At 34.7% G+C, this 20,467-nt stretch overlaps 1 protein-coding gene across 2 annotated transcripts in view; it reads left to right on the top strand.

Moving 5' to 3' along the window:
• MACROD2 (mono-ADP ribosylhydrolase 2) overlaps positions 1-20,467 on the top strand; it is a 2,087,069-nt gene that overhangs the window by 782,940 nt on the left and 1,283,662 nt on the right. The gene's annotated exons all lie outside the window — the stretch shown is intronic.

The raw sequence follows: 20,467 nt of genomic DNA, 5'->3' as shown, positions 1-20,467 counted from the left end.
ATGGATTGACGGGTCTCACCTTCAGGTGCTGGACTCAGTTTAGGATTTCTCCACAGGTCTCCCATCAGTGACATATGAGGATTGTTTTTCTCGTGGGGATGGTAAAAAGTCCAGTTGTCCAACTGTGCACGTACGAGTCAAGTCTTTGCACCATTCTGCCCTGTGGATGTTACATCCTGGGTAGGGAAATAAAATCCACCCCTAATGGAAAGAAATGCATAGGGAAAAAGATGAAAGGACAAGGGTGAATAATTGGGAACAATAATGGAGTCTGTGACAGTAGTATTTTTGGGGGGTTAATTGAAATCATCTAGATTAGGTTTCTAGCATAGCATGTGGTACAAAGGCACTCACCACATTTGACTTTCTCTCTGTTTCCCTGCCCACACCTCTTCCAACCCTTCTTTGTCCTTTCGTCTCAAAATAGATGTCATCTCTTTTATGAAGTTTCCCTTGCTTTCACCTCTAATTAAAATTAACTGCTTCTTCCTCAGTACGTAATGCATTGTCTATAATAATTCACTTAAGGCCTTTATCTCTTCCCCTACATTAAGCTTAATCATCATAAGTGGACTGTAAAACTTGTGAGTAGTGTTTTATCACTAGAAATTCCCGGGCTTTTCACATAGTAGGCATTCAGTGAATGTTTGGTGCACCACGAGTTTTTTATTTGCTCTTTTATTGAAATATATCTGGTGCAGCTGATATCAAGCCCTGTATCTTCTCATCAATCTTAAATTTTCTTATCAGCTCAAGTAGAACCCAGTTGCCATTTAAGAAGCCATATTGGTTCCAAAACCTAGTGAAATGTCAAAATCAATAAAATTCTTTTAAAAATACCAAAAATTATATAATAAGCTTATGAGTAAACTGGAAATGAAGTTGTGGATTATATGCATATAATCTTTAACCTAAACTCTCATATTTCCTTAGAGCAAAGGTGATAGAAATAGCTTTAGTATAAATGCTATATAATTTCTTGACAGGTATGTAAGTCGACCATGCAGAAATTACACATGGGAAACATTATGCCTGCTCACCTCCTTTGTCATTCTTCCTGATGTTCCTGTCAGTCAGACTGTAGAGCTCATGATCCTCATGCATCTGAGTCAAGTTAGTTTGCTGATGCCACGTCTTTTCTGTCCCTCTGACTACCACTTTCTGCATAACCATCTCTTTGAGTGATAATCTCTGCCTCTATGATCTGCAGAGAAAAGATAGATATTTTGTATCAGATCAAATGATATTAATAAGAACCCGATCATAGAAAATGACTTGTCAGCTTATATTAATCTGACTTTGGTCTCTGACAGCTGCTACCAGAGATAGTTGGTGGGAGCATTGCCTTATATGACCACCTTGTAGGTTAAAATCATAACCCAAGCACCTTCCTTTTAATTCTCAGCATTTCATACTTTTTTAAGTGGCTTAAACTCAGATTTCTTGACATTCTTATTGCCATGGACATCCAAAGCAAGGTAGAATAAGGAAAATGACACAAAGAATATGTACTTGTGTGCTACCTTCTTTGTGTGATGACTGTGATAAGAAGGAAAGACTGCTGAACTGAGAATCAGAGGTTCTGGGTTATAATGTCTGCCCTGGCACTCATTAGCTGGGCCTCAGTTTCTTCTCCAGGAGCATGCCTTATATACATTAAATTTGTTCCCGTGTGTGTGTGTGTGTGTGTGTGTGTGTGTATTAATTCCAGTATAGTTAATAATACAGGGTTATATTAGATTCATATGTACAATATAGTGATTCAACAATTCTATACATTACTAATAATGAAGCAGCAGAGAAAGGAATTAAGAAAACAATCTCATTTATAATTGTACCAAAAATAATAAAATACCTAGGAATAAACTTAATCAAGGAAATGAAAGAACTGTACTCTGGAAACTATAAAATGTTGCTGAAAGAAATTGAAGACAACACAAACAAATGGAAAGATATTCCATGCTCATGGAGGAACAAATATTATTAAAATGTCCATACTACCCAATGCAATCTACAGATTTAATGCAATCCCTATCAAAATACCAACAGCATTTTTTACAGAACTAGAACAAACAATCCTAAAATTTGTATGGAACCACAAAAGACCATGATATATATTCACTGTGTGTGTGTGTGTGTGTGTATTTGATTATGATGTTTTGCAACTCTATTCACTGGAAATTAAGGGGCTAGGAAAGAGGGCAGAAGAGATAAAACATTGACAAAATAATGTGGTTTTGTGCCATTGCCAGTCACTGTTTTGGAATCTAACATGAAAGCTAATATTCTTTCTTTTATTATTACCATAAGAATTATAAAAATATGTTTACCTCCTCCTGGTGAAGATTTGATATTTCTTTATTCCTTGAATTTCTCCTTTAAGGTGATTAAATATCTTGTTTCTTAGAAAGCTTGGACAGAATTTGTTATCCAACATGCCAGAATCTCATTATAAAATATATCAAAATAATTTTAGAAGACGTTGCATTAAATGTCTATTGTCCACTGGGTAATTTTAGCTCAGTTTCCTCATACACATTTTTATGAGTATTTCTATTTCGATGCTATTCAGCTTTTCACACAATATAAATATCTACTCATATCCCTCGGTGTGCAGAGCATTGTGACTCTGATTCCAAATTATATACATATGTATTAAATGCAGTTTTATTCTCATAAAGGAAATATTACTGAACATGACTGTTCTTCTAATGGTTTCCATGCAAAATGAATTATGTTGTATTATAATCTGGAGTCTTTTAGTTTTCCCATGAGAAATTGTCTGAAATAGTATCCTGTTGTTTAAACTGTTGAATTATCTCTTAGTAGACTTGGGTAGAGGATGAGAACTAAGATAGCTTTCCTTTCCTTTCTTCTTAATATACCCACATAACACAAAGAATAAGATTCATTTCTTAAGAGCTATGGATGGTTTATAGGTCTCAGAATAATTCAAACATGCTAAGTCCTTTAAAAACAGGCACTCTGTAAAAATGGATGCATTAAGTTCTTGGACTAAGGTTTTTTGTTTTTGCTTTTGTTTTCAAATTCATATTCCCTTACCCCCCAGATATAGAGGAATTTGGTATAATGGTTAAAAGTATAAACTCTGGGTTAGACTGATTTGATTTATGTAACAATCTCTGCCTCTATTGGCTTGAGCAAGTTGTATAACTACCTGAAATCTCAGTTTCATCACCTTCAAAATGAGGATGATGATAGTTCCTGCCCTTTATTTCATTCAACAAAATTTATTACAGGCCTGCCATGTGTCAGTTTATGTTCTAGATGCTAGGGATGCCCATAAGACAAAATTCCTATTATTGACTTCTCAGAGGAAGATAAACTATATAAAGGATATAAGCATTTAAAAAGCAGTGGTAACTACTGTGATAAAATAGTGACTGGGTACTATATTAGGTTAGGTAGTTTTTAAAGTTCTTTATAAAAGGAATATATTTAAGCTGAGACTTGAATAAGAAGGAGGTAACCATACAAAGATCTCAGAGAAGAACATTCAAGGCAAAGGAAGCAGATATGGTAAAAGCTCTGGGGCAAGAGTGAATTTGCTATGTTCAAGAAACAGAAAAAAAACCAGTGAGACATGAGCATATGACCTAAGGAGAAGGCTATACAGACATTGGAGAAGGAAAGGATCAGAATTGTGGAGCCTTGTAAGCCAGGACAAGGAGTTTGGGTTTTATTTGTAAGTATTATTGTAAGCCATTGAAAGGTGTGAAGGGAACACCATGGCTTACTTAATATTTAAAAAAAAAAATGTTTTTTTGAGATAGTCTGTGGACAATGACACGTAGAAGGAAGACTTGTGGGAGACCACTGCAATAGCCCAGAGGAGAAATATGCTTAGATGAGGCGGTAATTCCAGATATGGGGACAAATGGGTAGTTTACAGTATGTTTTGAAGGTAAAGTTGACACAACCTGCTCATGGATTAGATATGGGGAGTGAAAGGAGAGGAAGAAGCAGACTCCCTGCTCAGCAGGGAGCCCAACCGGGGGCTCAATCCCAGGACCCCGAGATCATGACCTGAGCCCAGGGCAGACGCTTAACCGACTGAGTCACCAAATCCTAGGTTTGTTTTTTTTAAATTTTTTATTGTTATGTTAATCACCATATATTACATCATTTGTTTTGGTGTAGTGTTCCATGATTCATTGTTTGTTCATAACACCCAGTGCTCCATGCAGAACGTGCCCCCCCTAATACCCATCACCAGGCTAACCCATCCCCCTACCCTCCTCCCCTCTAGAACCCTCAGTTTGTTTATCAGAGTCCATCATCTTTCCTGGTTCTTAACTTGAGCAACTGATGGGTGGTGACACCATTTCCTGAGTTGGGCAGGATGGAGGAAAAGCAGGTTGTGGATGGGATATCAGGAGTTCTGTTTTGGCCTTGTCAACATTTAGGTGAGAATATTAAACAGCAGCTGAAGATATGCATCTGGAGTTTAGGGGATCAATCAGGGCTGAAAACAGAAATTTTAGAGTCATTGATACATAGACACTATGAGTGGGTGAGACCATATAGGTAGAGAATGGAAATGGAAAAGAGAAGGCATCCCAGGTGAGTCCCATGCTATAGCAACATTTAGAGGTCAGGCAGAAGGGAGATCAGTGGAGGACACTGAAAAGCATGTGCACTGAGGTAGGAGGAAAATCAGAATATAAAATCCTTAGAGGGCTTATACATAGTAGCTTCACTATAAATGTTAGTTTCTTATCTGGGTTTCTTCAGAATACTGAGACAGTGGATTGAGAGGTGATCCCAGGAAGAAGTGCTTGTAAGGAAGTGGAAAGTGAGACAGAAAAGGGGAGGAAGCCAATGAGGAATGCATTATCCAGCAGGTTACCACTGGAAACACTGGAGCTCAGTCCTGCTGCTGACCTCTGGGAAACAGTATGGCGTACTCCTCAGAGTTGCCTCACCCAAGGGATGAGGAATATTTATCCTCTACCCACATTTGTCCTTAGCTGAGATCTGCTTCCTGGGGTATTAACTCATGGCACTTTTGGTCTACCCCTGAGATAAAGCCCTCAGGAAGGATGCAGATGCTCCAGGTAGGACACCACAGCATGTACTAGAACAAGTGCGGAGCAGATCTGGGTGGGCCCCAATAGAGTCAGTATGGTAGCTGTGACTGTTAAGTTCCTTACTTGATTGGCCCTAATCACTTTACCTTTCTTCATTGAAATACAATAAGAACAAAAGATATTCCAATTGATAACATTAAATTATTAAAACAAGAGAGAATTCAAAATTCCTCATTACTGGTCATACCTGAAGATGTGACAAACTAGTTGAAGCATATTAATAAATGGGTATGTAATTCTCCTTATATTATTGACCTAAAGTGGCATTGAGTTTTAAGGCATGTTCTTCAGTGACAAAAATACCATTAAATGGGACACCATTGAATATGAAGGTAAGCACGTATGACCTCAGTGTTTGATAGTTTTTGGAATATCAGAATAAGAATTCGTATCTTGATACAGTATCTTAAAATTCAGTGCTTTTCTCCCAGAGAACTCAAAGGTCACGCCTGATACTTTTCAACGCACCTTGTACACATGAAATCGCTTGATCCTAACTCCTGGGAGGGTAGTGAGAGAAGTGAGGAGAGTCACTCTAGGTGAAACTGAATTGCTTTTAAACCTCTTACCTGAGCAAGTAACAATATTGAGACCAAGACTCAAGTGTGTTAGCATTTGATCTGGTTTCCCTTTCTCTCTGCCATAATGGAAATGGTAAAATGCTTACTCCAGCTCACTGTGCTACAGACACTGCCAAGGCACCTGATAAAATGTGCTAACTTAATCCTTAAAACAACACTATAATTTAGGTAGTATGATTATCCCCATTTTACTCACTGAGTCACAGAGATTAAATAACTGCGTGGTTCACATCTCATAAATGGCAAAGCAGGGATTGAAAGCCCGGCATTTTGCCTCTGGACTCCATTCTCTTTGAATCACTGTGTTACAGGGCTTATGTAGCAGTGATGGGGTCTGATCTTATCACTGAATTGCTTGGACAAATCACACATATGAATTGTTTGGTACTTTTTCCATAAATTCACCTTGCTAATCACTTTACTAGAGATTAAAAAAAGAAACCTCACCAGCAATAGTCTTATTTTTAATTTAAAAATTGGGATATCTTTTCCTTTTAAATCTCTTTTGTAAGTTCTCAAGTGATGAATTTTTCATGTGTTCTAATATACAGTCTGTTAACAATGTGATTTTCCCTTTGGTGAATTCTTATGCTTTATCATTAGGTTTAAAAATACGCAGGATATCAAGAGATACTCCTCCCAATAAATTTCTGTTAAAAAAATCTAGTTATGAGAGGTCTGCCAGCCAGCTTTTTTGTGTTTCCAAGAGGACACTGTGTGGACCCAGTTCTCTGAGAAATGTTTCCTTTTCATATGTGCCTTAGAAAGATACTATTACTCTGTCACTCCCCAAATATAATTTATCTACTTCCTCTCTAGTTTCTTTTGCTATTACCTGTTCACTGTACCAAATGACTAATCATAATTTTCAGAGTAATTTCAAATATGTCACTTGACCACAGGAAGATTTTTGATACTAAGTAGATCTATAAGGAGGTTACTTTCATAACAAAGGATATTCTGATATTCTGATACCTTATGGGGAGAGGGCTGCTTTTAGTAGCTCCTGCCCCATATGGAAGAACTCTCCAGTCCCATTAAGCCCTAAGATATTAGGATTACTTCCCTCATGCTACTTCATATTGGTGACTATTTAAATCTTACCGGAGGGGCTTTAAAGGCTCTTCTGCAATCCTCTCATAGCCCATGAATTTCAAAAATAGGAGATGCTTAAATTACTGGCCCCAAAATTCTGTTTCCACTTATATCTATGTTAAAGTAGAGCCACAGATGAAATTATGACCCGGCATTTCTTCTTTTATTTAAAATGTCAAGTTCCTATGTCCCAAGAGTCAGTACCAGATTTGTATGTCTCTGTGATTAGTTTTTGTTGTTGCTGCTGTTACTCATGGCATATTCCTATAATTCTAATCACTTACAGATGTAGCGATTTATATTTTTTTAGTGTTAATTTAAGAGTAGAACTGTGAGTAAATGAATTAAGCCAAAGTTCTTATAATTTAAATATTATTTTTTGGAAAGCACTTTAAAAATAAGCTGGCTTAAGAGCTTCCTATTTGAACGATTATTTTCTTTATTTTTCTGATATTAGTTCTGAACTATGCAATTTCATATGGCACATGTAATAGCTAAAGGTTAAAGACAGAATACCCAGCCCTCTCTTTAATGTCTGTTTTGTCTGATGGCTACAGCCAGATTCCATTAGAAAACCTTACAGAACATGAGAAACTGTTTCACTGTTTTAATGTCTGTGTCAGTAGCACCCAGAGGTGAGTTCCAGATACTTTCAGAATTGTTTAGAGGTTGCTTCTAAGTTCTGTAAGGAGTCGGGCCAATACAATAATTTCAGGTTTGTGAAGTTATATTTATTTAAGTCTTAGGATTTTTTAACAAAAATGGAAAACCACATTCAATTGGGTTTAGTACCACCCAGTTGTTCTTTCATACAGTTTAAAATAAACGATACAAAAATAGTTGGTAAGTTATAAAAACTATGAATTTGAACCATTGTGTTTTAGCAAATGATAGGACTATCATTGAATATTATAAAATAAAGATATACGCCTTAGCGGTAGATTTTCCAGATAAACATGCTACAGTATATACTTTAAGCCAAGGAACACCCATTTCTGGGGATATGACTGACTATATATCCTAAAAAATGTCATTCATTAAAAGTACTTAAAATAGTTTATCTAACATGTTTAATAACCATTTAGAATATATGGTTGAGCTGACTTGAAAATGAAGACATCCTCCAAGGTCAAAGGATTAAGCAAGAACAGGAATCTGCTGCTCTCCTGTGCTCTCTTGATCCCCTGTAACCTGGATAATTTCTGACCTCTGTCGGCGGGGAAGAACCAAGGGCCAGCACCCAGGGCCTATGCAAATGGGGGAGTGTGTATAACCATGAGCTGACGATCTTATGGACTGACAGCATGTTTTTATACTACTTATTTCCCTGAAAACTTCTGAGCTAAATATTTAAAGTACTCTTGACATAGAAGAAAATGATAATCCTCATGAGAAGTACACACTCTCAGTACAAATTCTAAATAATTTTATGGATAAAGTTAAAATGGCCACGAGTTCAGTATGCAAAATCACTAAACACACAAAGAAATCACCATGGTCTAGGATCAACAAAAGCAACACAGAGAGAATCATAATACTGGGATCATCAGGAAGGAATGTAAATGAGTGTGCGTATTATATTTATTAAACTAAAAGAGAATTAAAATGTTATTAAGGGATGAGAGGCTATCACAAATGATTAAACAGCTTTTTAAAAGAACAAATAGAATTTTAGCAATTAAAATAAGGTTAGCCATAAAGAAGATTGAAATCCTCCCGTTTGCCACAACATGGATGGAGCTAGAGAGTATAATGCTAAGTGAAGTAAGTCAGTCAGAGAAAGACAAATACCATATGATTTCCCTCTATGTGGAATTTAAGAAACAAAATAAATGAACAAAGGAAAACAGAGATAAACAAACAAAAAACTCCCCAAAAACTAGACTCTTAACTATAGAGAACAGATGGTTACTAGAGGGGAGGTAGATGTGGGGGATGAGTGAAACAGGTGAAGGAGCTTAAGAGTACACTTATCTTGATGAGCACTGAGTAGTATACAGAATTGTTGAATCACCATATTGTACACCTAAAGTTCATTTAACACTGTCAACTGTACTGGAATTAAAGGGAAAGAAAAAAAATAAATTTTAAAAATCACTACACGAGCTGAACAATTAAGCACAAACTGGAAGATCTGAAGAATTGAAGCAAAAAGAAAATACTAAAGCCAGATAAAAAGATGTGGAGGGTATGGTGAACAGGTCTAACATACATCTAACTGGATTTTCAGAAGGAGAGAATAGGAAAAATGGAGGACACTGATACTTAAAAATAGAGTGGCTGAGAATTTTCTGGAATCAATGAAGAGCATAGATCCTTAAATTCAGGAGCACCAACACATCCCAAGCAGGATAAATAGAAAGAAAACCCACACTTAAGATACACTGAAGCCCAGCTGTAGAACTCTAAAGGCAGGAATAAAATACTGAGAGCAGCCACAGAGAAAGGACAAGGTACCTACATGAACAACAGCTATTAGACTGAAGTCTCTCTCATAGCATCAGAAAAAAATAGAAAACATTAAAGTTTAGAGGGCTGTGAACAACATCAAACTAGATTTATAAACCCAGTGAAATTGTCTACCAAGAATGAGAGCTAAATAAAGATATTAAAGCTGGGAGAATTTGTTACCAGCAGATCTGGACTGAAGGGATTTCTACATAATATACTTCAAGAAGAAAGACAGTTCTAGAAAGGAAGCCCGACATATAAGAAGAAATGATGAGAAAATAAATTAGTAAATATGTAGGTAAATTTAACAAAATATTGATTCTATAAATCAATAATAGCATCTATTTGTAGGGTTCAGAAACCAATAAAATAAAACAAATGCTGGACAAAGGTGGCATGTAAGCTAAGGGGAGTCAATCAGAATTAATATGTTTTTTTTAAGTATTTTTATTATTCAGGATGAAAATTTGGATTATCTTAAAACATTGTTAAACTAAGTATGCATATTATATTTTGTAGGATAACTCCTAAAATAGATGTAAATCTCCCAAATCAGTTACAAAGCCACACACACATTAATTGTGCATCAAAAGTAGTGTCTTTTGTAATTTCAGGAGCTATTGTCTGTTCATCACCTTGTAGGTCTTACTTGAATCCAACAAGAGTAATACAAAACTGGTCCTATTTCCGGTTATTGAAGCAGTCATAAACTTAACAATACAAAGATATCATTGAAAACCTTGAAAACTTTAAAGATATGAGATCTTTGTTGGCCTCCCTGAGGGGAATCATGGCTGTCCTATGTGCATTGAGACCCTGTTAATGTGGGATTATATAACAAATTTGGATTTGCCGTTATTGTAGAGATAATTAATTCTAAAAAATTTTTTTAAAGATTTTATTTATTCGTTTGACAGAGATAGTCAGAGAGCACAAGCAGAGGGAGCAGCAGAGGGAGAGGGAAAAGCAGGCTCCCCGCTGAGCAGGGAGCCCGACAAGGGGCTCAATCCCAGGACCCCGGGATCCTGACCTGAGCCGAAGACAGACACTTAATGCCTGAGCCACCCAGGTGCCCCTAGAGATAATTAATTCTAATGAAAAATAACTTATGTCCATTAATCTACTTTCAGGCATTTTCTGTCTCTTAGAAAATCTGTCAGCATTTCCAGTGTCCCATATGGGGGGCTGACACTGTATCTCTACCTAAATGACCTCAAAAGAAGGAAGAACTGTAATTGATTAGAAATTTATTTAGAAGAAATAGATGTGGAACCCTAAACAGGATACTGCCATGTATATCTGCTAGGAGTCTGTTCATAGTTATCTGTGTGTGGCTCCAATCCCTGTATGATTTTCTGATATTCTAACGCAATTGTCTTTAAATGTGATGCTGGGATCTCTGGGGGGTCCCCAAGGCTCTTTCAGAGTGTCTATGATATCAACACGATTTTCATGATCATACTAAAGCATTATTTGCCTTTTTTCATTGTCATTGTCTCCTAACTGTATAGTGTTTGCCAGAGGCTACATGACAGATGATATTTTATACTAAATGAAGAAGCAGAAATGAGAATCCACCTGTCTTCTTAAACCAAACATTAAAAATATTTGGAAAAATTTAAAACAATGCCATTTTCTCACTAGATATTTTGGTTTTGAAAATATGGTTATTTTTCATAGTGCACATGCTATCTATATTAATCTTTAATGGATTAATTATTTTTAAGTCAAATCAATTAAATATACTTTTTAGAATTCTCAATTTATAATATATATATGATATATAAATTTGGTAAATATATATGATATATATATCATATATATATACACACACACATATAACACACAGAAATAAAAACTCTGAGGTCTTTAATAATTTTTAAGAATGTAAAGTAACAAAGTAAATATTTATAAGTCAAATGATACTTTAAATAGTCATGCTGCTCTGTAGACATGTTGGAGGGGAATGTGGCATGAGCCACTTTGTAACTTTCCTATGTAGCAACATTTATTAGAGGAAATAAAAGTGTGTGTGTTTAGGCAGAGGTGTTTCTAATATTTCTTGGGCAGACTTTGAGTGCTATGTATTATCTGTAATCTTTAGTAGACTTTCTTTATGGTAAATTAGAGCCTCAGATATTTTCATAGCTCCAGCCTTGAACTGTTGTTTTAGAATAGACACCAATAAATATTAGGGGTCTACTGGGAAGACAGAGAGCATTTTCAGATTTATGAGGGGGAAAAATTCAGTAGTGTCCCTAAGGCCGTGTAAGTCATGAGTAGCCCGAGTAGTCTTATGCAAAGTTGACAATATCATGAAATACAAACCTTTGCTTTGGAATTTTACCAGAAATTAAAATGGCATTATAAGGGAAAGTAAGTGTTTTTACGTGTGTATCTCAGGAGGAATTTATACTTCTGATTGCCTTGCTTCACTTTGGCTGAGTTCTGGGAAGGATTTTTTTTCCCTCTCTCTCCTGAAAAAGTTGGGTGACGTCCTCACATTCTTCTGCCTTCTGGCTCATTCGCTTTTTCTTCCCTTCAATTCTTGATTAAATCTTCTTGGCCCCTAGGAGTTCTTGTTCCTTACATACCAAGTCATGCACTTTGTCCTCTGGTTAAGGAATGAATTAATAAGCTTAATTCCCTCTTTGAAGGAGAGTTTGGAATGCTTTTTTTGGTGAAAATTAATATTCAATTACCAAGACTGTCATTTTACCAAATAGGAGAATAAAAGACACAGCATAGCTGCACTTGAGAATAATTGAAATCGAATTTCGGTTTGTATTATATACCACAATGGCTCAAGCTTTCACGGGAAACTTTTATGTCTACTTTCTTATGAAAGTGAGTACATTTTTTTCTCTGCTGCATATTTATAACAAAACCATTTAACTCACTGCTTTGAAAGAACATGGGCTGAGTGATTCTTCTTGCACTTGTCTTTAAAGTTTTAGACACATCCTATTGACCTACAAAATGCACAATGTTTATCTTTCCTTGGCATTAAATAAGTTCTCTAAAGGGTAATAAGTATAATACTTCTCCAAACTGCATCCTCTAATGCTTTATAATATTCCTGCGATACTTTAATGGGACTAGTGAATGGGTACAGAAGAGGTGGTTCAGGCCACTTTCCCCAGGCACTTTTGGGTTTGCATGGATTTTTCATCACAGAATATGCAGAAAAATCTGTGTTGCTTAACTGAGTAATGAGAACATTTTATAGTTAATAATAATTTAGATGTCAAAGAAAAAACTTTATGTGAAGGAGAGGAATAAGAAATTGAGGATGTAACAGTATGTGGAGAAGCATCATAGCATAGCTTAGAGTATAAAATGAATCAACCCAAAGAAGTTAAATCTACACTACAAATAACTCTCAGGAGAGCTAAAGTCTTTGGCATCTGATTTTATTTTTATTTCTGTCAGAATGTGGAATAAGCAAGTGATTTGCAGAAGCAATTATAAAAGCTCTTACTACTTATAAAATAGATTCCCCTCCCCCCAGACTTAAGTAAAATTTTAAATAAGGCCAAATTGATCCAGCGCTGATGTTAACTTGCCAAGCTGAAGTGACTGGCCTGGCAATCAGAGGACTTGCTATTGTGTTTTGGTTCTAGCATTTATTTGCTGTGCAAACTTGAGCTCATTGCTTAACCTCTCAGGGCCTTAGTTTCTCCATTTGCACACTGAGAATACCCATGCTTGCTCGGACTACTTTGTAGAACTTTTGTGTAAAAATATCTGGTAATGTATGTGCAGTGCTTTCAAAAACAATCTAATATTACTGATTTTAAATACTACTACTACTAATTATTGTTATTAATATCTTTAAACTGCCTTGTCCTTCAACTTCTATTTTGGCACATCCTCTTAAAAATTGCTGAAAACTCTGAAAACACATCCTTTTTTAAATATCCAGGTGAGACTGATTAACATTTTATATTAAAATTCACACTAAGTTACTAGCTACAGGGTCTTGTTGTGTTTTCACCTAAAATCCAATTCTATTTTTTGGTAATAATTACTTTGTTACAAAATAAGTGATTTGACTCCAAATAGCCAAACAATCTTAGAAAAGAAGACCAAAGTTGGAGGGCTTTGTTTTCCTAGTTTCAAAACTCACTGCAAAACTACACTAGTCAAAACAAAGAGGTAGTGTCGTAAGGCATAAGAGTAGATATATAGATCATAACATCAAGAGCCCAATTGATTTTTTTTTAATTTTTATTGTTATGTTAATCACCATATATTACATCATTTGTTTTGGTGTAGTGTTCCATGATTTTTGATGAAGATTCCATTGCCCATTGTTCAAAAATGGCCATTTCCAATCAAGACCATTGAATGGGGAAAGAATATTCTCTTCAACCTATGGTACTGAGACAACTGTATATCCACATGCAAAAGGGTGACATTGGACCCTTATCTCATACCACATACAAAGATTAACTCAAAATGGATCAAAGTCCATGGATGCTACAATGGATTCATAGATATGATACAAAAAGCAGGAGCAACAAAAGAAAAAATAAATGTTAGACATCATCAAAATTAAAAACTTCTATACCTCAAAGAACATCATCAAGAAAGTGAAAACACAGCCCACAGAATGGGAGAAAATATTTATATGTTTTATATCTGGAAGAGTCTACTGTCCAGAATATATAAAGAACTCCTACAACTCAGCAACAACAAGAGAAACAACCCCATTAAAAATTGGATATAAAGTGCTTGAATAGACATTTCTCTGAAGAGGATACACAAATGGCCAGAAAGCATATGAAAAGATGTCTGGCCATTAGTCATTACAGAAATGAAAATGAAAACCATAATGAGATACCTCTTCACATTTATGAGTATGGCTATAGTAAATTTGAAAGAGGGAAAATAGTATTGTTGATGAGGAAGTAGAGAAAATGGAATCCTCATATATTGCTAGTGAGAATGTAGTTGTTCTAATCACTGTGGGAATAGTTTTGTGATCCTTAATAAGTTAAATATAGAATTACTCTAAGACCCAGCAGTTCCACTCATACCCAAAATAATTGAAAATGGATACAAAACTTGTACACAAATATTCATAGCAACATTCTTCACAATTATCAAAAGGTAGAAATAACTCCATATCCATCAATTGATGAATGGATAAACAGGATGCCTTTTATCTATATAATAGAGTAACATTCAGCCATAAGAAGGAATAAACTGATGCATGCTACAACAATATGAATGAACTTTGAAAATATATATTAAGTGAAAGAAGCCAGACACAAAAGGCCATTGTATGATTCCATTTATATGAAATACTCAGAATAGGGAAATCCATAGAGACAGAAAGCAAATTAGTGGTTGCCAGGGGCTAGGGAGAGAGGGGAAAATGTCGAGTGACTGCTTAATGGGTACAGGATGTCCTTTTGGGGTGATGAAAATATTCTAGAACTACTTAGTGGTGATGGTTGCATAATGCACAACATTGCAAATGTACTAAATGCCACCATATTATACACTAAAATGGGTTAAATGGTAAAAACAAAAATAAAAAATAATAATCAATGAAGTATTTTACAGATTTTCAGGCAGTGGCCATACCAATCATACCTTATGTTTTCTACATGAAATATATCCACAAAACAGTGATATAATACTTAATATTTGTGAGAATCATAGGTAGTAATAAGAGTACCCACTCTGCACAAGGCCCTAGTCTAAGTGGTTTGTGTGGATTTACTCACATAATCATCATGACAACTGTATGAAATAAGTGCTCTTCTACCTTTGTTTTTAATATGAAGAAACTGACGTATGGACTGTTTAAGTGACTTGCATAAGGTCACATACTTAATAAATGGTCACTAAGGGATTTGATTCTAATTGAACTGTTTCTGAAACCAAAGCTCTTACCCAGGACCTTGTAGGTCTTTGCAGCAGAAAATGGGCCCCGATCCTACTTAGACCTGATTTCTGTTGAGAAGATGTTAGGAAAGCTATATGGCAGAATCTGCGTCACTGTTGTACCCTTATAACTTTCTGTAGCTGGCGGGGGGTGGGAGGGGGAGCGGCAAGCATTCTTTGGAAGAGCAGAAATCCCCTCACCTGTGCAGGTTGTTAAAACAGCAATACATGCTAGGTGTTAGTTGTTTATTTTATTTACTCTGTAAGCATTTGTGGTCAATTTTACTTCCACATCTGATAATAGTTCCTGTATATGTTTTCCAGTTATTTGTGAACTACTTTGATTTTCTCACCACATCTCTATATTTTTGTCCTTTTCAAGTGTTTTCTTTTATCTCTTGAATCAAGGTTGAAAATTAGGGATAAATGTGGTTGCTTTTTGGTATTTTAGGAGAGCATTGAAAAAGTTTTCTGAAAGCTGTTTAGTCAAACCATTTATAAAAGGTAAAATAGAATTAAAGCAGAATAATTTCAAAAAATTTAACCGAGATGAAATATGTCTAAAGACTAAAAATGTACTAAAACATTTCTTTCTGATCAAAAGATTAACTTTGGTCATAGAAACAGTTGTTTGTATTTGGTAACTCCCTTTAGCTTCAAGGTGACCTCTAATCAATAAATGGACAATTTGATTTCTCCTATCCTGTCTTAAAACAAAACAAACCCTATTTCAACCTATCAGTCTCTAGCCCTTTCCCTTCTTTATTTCTTTTCCTCATGAAATGTAAATACGGGGCGCCTGGGTGGCTCAGTCGGTTAAGCGTCTGCCTTCGGCTCAGGTCATGATCTCAGGGTCCTGGGATCGAGTTCCACATTGGGCTCCCTGCTCAGCTGGGAGTCTACTTCTCCCTCTGCTTCTGCCCCTCCTCCTGCTTGTGCACTCTCTCTCTTGCTCACTCTCAAATAAATAAATAAAATCTTAAAAAAAAAAAAAAGAAATATAAGTGCAATGAGGACTGGACTTAATCCCCTCTGTGTCACCAGTGCCTAGAAAAATATTTGGCACATGCAGGCATTTGATACATTTTGAATTAATGAAGGAATCTACTTGTTTCTTTGAATCTGTTATTTCTGCCAAAAAAAAAATAAAGATGATATAAATAAAAATATCTTCAAAACATTTCCAAATAAAAATTAAAAGAGAGTTAAGAAATAAAAAAAAAAAATCACAAATAACCTTAATATAGAGCATGATGGTGGAAAACAAAAAGGAAAATACTAATACTTCAATAGAAATATGAACAAAATATAGAATTAGCTAATTTGCTGAATATGACATAGAAATGGTTATTAAATATATTAGAAAATACACCTCACTAATTATTAAAATAGAATATGGAAATTATTGGAATCAAATGATTCCAATGGAATCAACAGCAGATACAATTTTTTCACATATAAAATTTAGAAAACTTTTAAATCATAATATTCAGTTCTATGGAGGAATGATATAATAAATATATCTGTAAAATTAGGAGACAGATGAGATCCACAAACTCCATAACATGCAGAAGGGCTGCCCGAAGTAGCAGAATTCAGACAGGAGCTGCAGGGAATGAGACCCAATGAGTCCAAAAAGTTGCCTATGAGAGTAGAAATACAAAGTTATATCTTTTTCTTTTTCCTTTTAAAAAGTATATGGAACTTAGGTGAGTAATTCTGTTCCTAAGAATTTCTAAGAATTTAACTGACAGAACTGATAGTCAGATGATAAACATCAGTATGACCTACAAATTAATAAACATTTTGAATATTAGTCTGAACTAAAGCTGTGTTGGTGCACATAAATAATATATGCACAATATTAATCACTTTTTTTTCAAGAGCAAAAACATTAGGATGAAGCCAAATACCAATCACTAGGGTCTGGTTTAAAAGAATTATGGTAAATTAGGGTATAAGCATACAATGGAATACTATACAACTGTAAATAAAGAATGAGAAATAAGTACTGATATAGAAATAAACCATATTATTAAGTGGAAAAGCAAAATATAGCATGCTATGTATTTTGTGCTGTCCTTTGTAGAATAAAGGGGTATAATATATATGTTTATATTTACTTATATATTAATAGATAAAATCTAAAAGACTATCTACATTAATAACAATGTTACCTGCAGGGTAGGTGTGGTGGGAGGTGTGTAAATAAGACACACTGATTGAGAGCAAGGTATTTTACTATTTACTTTTTATTTATATTATATTGCTATAAAAACAACTTGTAGGACAAAGGTATTATCCACTGAAAAATTAAATATTAAAAATTAGAAAAAAGTGGTATGTATAGAAATTCATGTTTTCAGCTTGAATGAAAAAGCAATATATACATGCCTTTGTGGGATAGTTATTATAATGTTATTTGGGTTAAAAGATGATTAAGGGTATATATGAATATTTGTTGCCAGATACATACACTGCACTATTGTTTACCTTGACTAAATATTGGAAGCATCCCAAATACACTGCTATATTCCTGTGAAATACCATCAGCATTAAAATGATATAAAATAATTGCTGAAGATAGGGAAATATATTCACAGTACATTGTGAATGAGGGGGATAGGAGAAGCAAGTGAGGTAATTCAAAGTAGGATTTCATATCCATAAAATAAAAAGTTGGAAAGTATGCATATAAGCTTATTCATACACATAGAGAAAGAACTAGAAGGATATTCACCAGTGTTAATTGTGGTTCTCTCAGGGTAGTGGGATGATAAGTAAGTTTTTTATTATCTGTGATCTCTAAAGTTCTTCTAAGAAATAATTAAACCTTTAACATTTATTGAAGGATTTGAGTGGGCCATGTGCTATATTCAGCTTTTGGTGACCACAGTCTCTTAAATTTCTCAAAACCACAGAAGGTAGGTTTCATTAACCATTTTACAGATGGAAAATCTGAGACTCAGGGAGATGGAGTAATTTACCCAATACTGCATAGCTAATGTCAGATGCAAACCCAGGTCTGTCTGCATCCAACATTCATTTCTTGATCATCCTGCTAGATAATTCAATGAAACCGTGCTTACAATTGAAAAATATCTTTCCAACTAGTTTTCTTTTTAAGTGGCAAATCTTTCCCTTGGTTATCAGAACTTATGTTTTTGTGGGGTGTGCTAATAATGCCCAAGCATTCCCTGATAGTAATTTAAACAATCTTGCATATGTGAATTATTTCATTTTTTTACAGTAGATAAAATATGTTAATTTGTGTAAATGGTCTTCTGGGAACAGATGCTCAACTGAAAGCAGGCTTATCTTAAAAGCTGCTTGTCTTTAATTTGAGGCTTCTTTTATATGCATAGTTTATTTTTCTAATGCTGTCTCAATATAGGAATAATTTTAAGGAGGCATTTGTGGCTTAAATGAAAGAAAAAACAGCTCTCTTGGCTTTGGTAAATATTAATGAGCTCGTGGAAAATCTTGTTACTGAAGTATGGCACTCTTTTGAGATTTTTTTCTGCCATCTTGGCCCTTTGTGGGCCCAGCTCCTTTGTAGCATACTGGTTTGTGTGTGCTATTGTGAGGTCTGTTTCAGCTCCTTTTTGTGTGCTGACAGAAGGCTCACCTTGCTCTGTTATCAGGAATGTCTAGGCATCTTAATAATATATTGGATTTCAGCAAGAAAAAAGCAAATCACTCAGAAATAATTAATCTGACTTATGCATTTCAAAGCTTCACTACCAAATGGACAGTGTTCATTTCTGGTCATGTATATATTGTCATCATTAACAAAGTGAAATCCAACTTTTATTAATTTTCAAGTGAGGGAAAGTTCAGAATTTGAATTATTTATGTCAATGTTCACACATGTATGTGTAAAATTATTGTAGCACATGCACAATTTAATTTAGGCACCTTACTTTATTTTAGACAGTGTAGTATGTACACCTATCCATACATTCTTAATAATCATTTTTACTTCATAAGCAATAATATTTTTAATTGTGTTGGGTCATAGAGAACTCAGAGAAGATTATATTTGGCTTATTATTACCTCATTGGTTATCCTTTAAAAACCGTGTTGTGCGGTGGTATTACTATATAAATCATGAATTTCCCTATTTGCTGATTTTATTGTACTATACACACTAGTGAAATGTAAGAAAAGGACAATTCTCCCAATGACAGAAGTCAGGAATGATCAAAATTACCTAAAACAAATTAAAAAAAATTAAATATGCTACACCTTTAAAAAATTCTCTGTTAGCCCAAAGGGTTATCTGATGCTTATAAGGGAATTATTTGACAAAGCAACATTTTCTTTTTAAGAATGAAATATTTGAGTCCAATCACAGGGGTCATAAATTCACACCCAGTTTTAAAAAGTAGGCCCATTGGACTAAAAAAAAAAATCAGGAAAAATAAAGCAGTTGTTTGAAAACATGTTTCAGACAAGAAAAAAATGTGTCAAACACTTTTAAGAGTTATTACTAACCTGTCATGGAAAACTTCTTCATCTACCTTCACAGTTCAGTGTATGTGATTATTACAGTCATGAAAAGAAAAAAAAAATGATAGAAGTACAAGAATATACCAAGAGTATTTGGAATCATACATCTACCTTAAGAGTCTGCCCTAAAACCTTGCTGTACAGGTTGTTCATAGTGATTTGAATAAAGGATTTATGAGGCCCTTTTATAAAACCATTTTTGGAAGAATTTTTATCAGAGCTAATTTTGAGCTATGGTTGTAGCTGGGTAATTTTTAGTTGTTTATAAACAGAATGTGAATCCCATAAGGACCCATTTCAATAGTTTTGAGAAAGAAGGAGACAATTCCTGTAAATGACTTCCTATTGTGAGAAATGGAGCTGGAGCTGACTGCTGACAAGTTTTAATAACTTCAAAAATCACAGAAATATGAAGTCATGGTCACATATAGTCATTTCTCCAAGGTTGCATTTGTGGTGAGTTAGAAAATAAGCATCCTAATGAAAGCCTAGAAATGCAAACAGGGTCATATGTAGCTTTGATTATTAACAGTTTTGAGAGAGAATAGTACCTAATATAAACTATCATTAATTCACCTCAAAGTGTGTTCTATTCAATTCAGTTGTACTATGAAAATTCAAATTTTATTTCTTAAAATGGTAAAATCATAATTGAAATCTGTGCCACAGGCTAGATATATTGCTTTCATATGCTAAGGCACTTAGCCCTAGACACTAATTCTAGGCAAAGTATTGGAAATAGTTCTAAAATATTTAAACTACACCTTAAAGTTCTAAAGTAATGGTAACTTTATTAAAAAGCTTGAGTATTAGGAAAG

Source organism: Eumetopias jubatus, unplaced genomic scaffold (assembly GCF_037043125.1).
Source record: "Eumetopias jubatus isolate StellerSeaLion01/CBP00866 unplaced genomic scaffold, mEumJub1_p1.0 scaffold_9, whole genome shotgun sequence".
NCBI lineage: Eukaryota > Metazoa > Chordata > Mammalia > Carnivora > Otariidae > Eumetopias > Eumetopias jubatus.
This window is presented reverse-complemented; position numbering and strand designations above follow the sequence as displayed.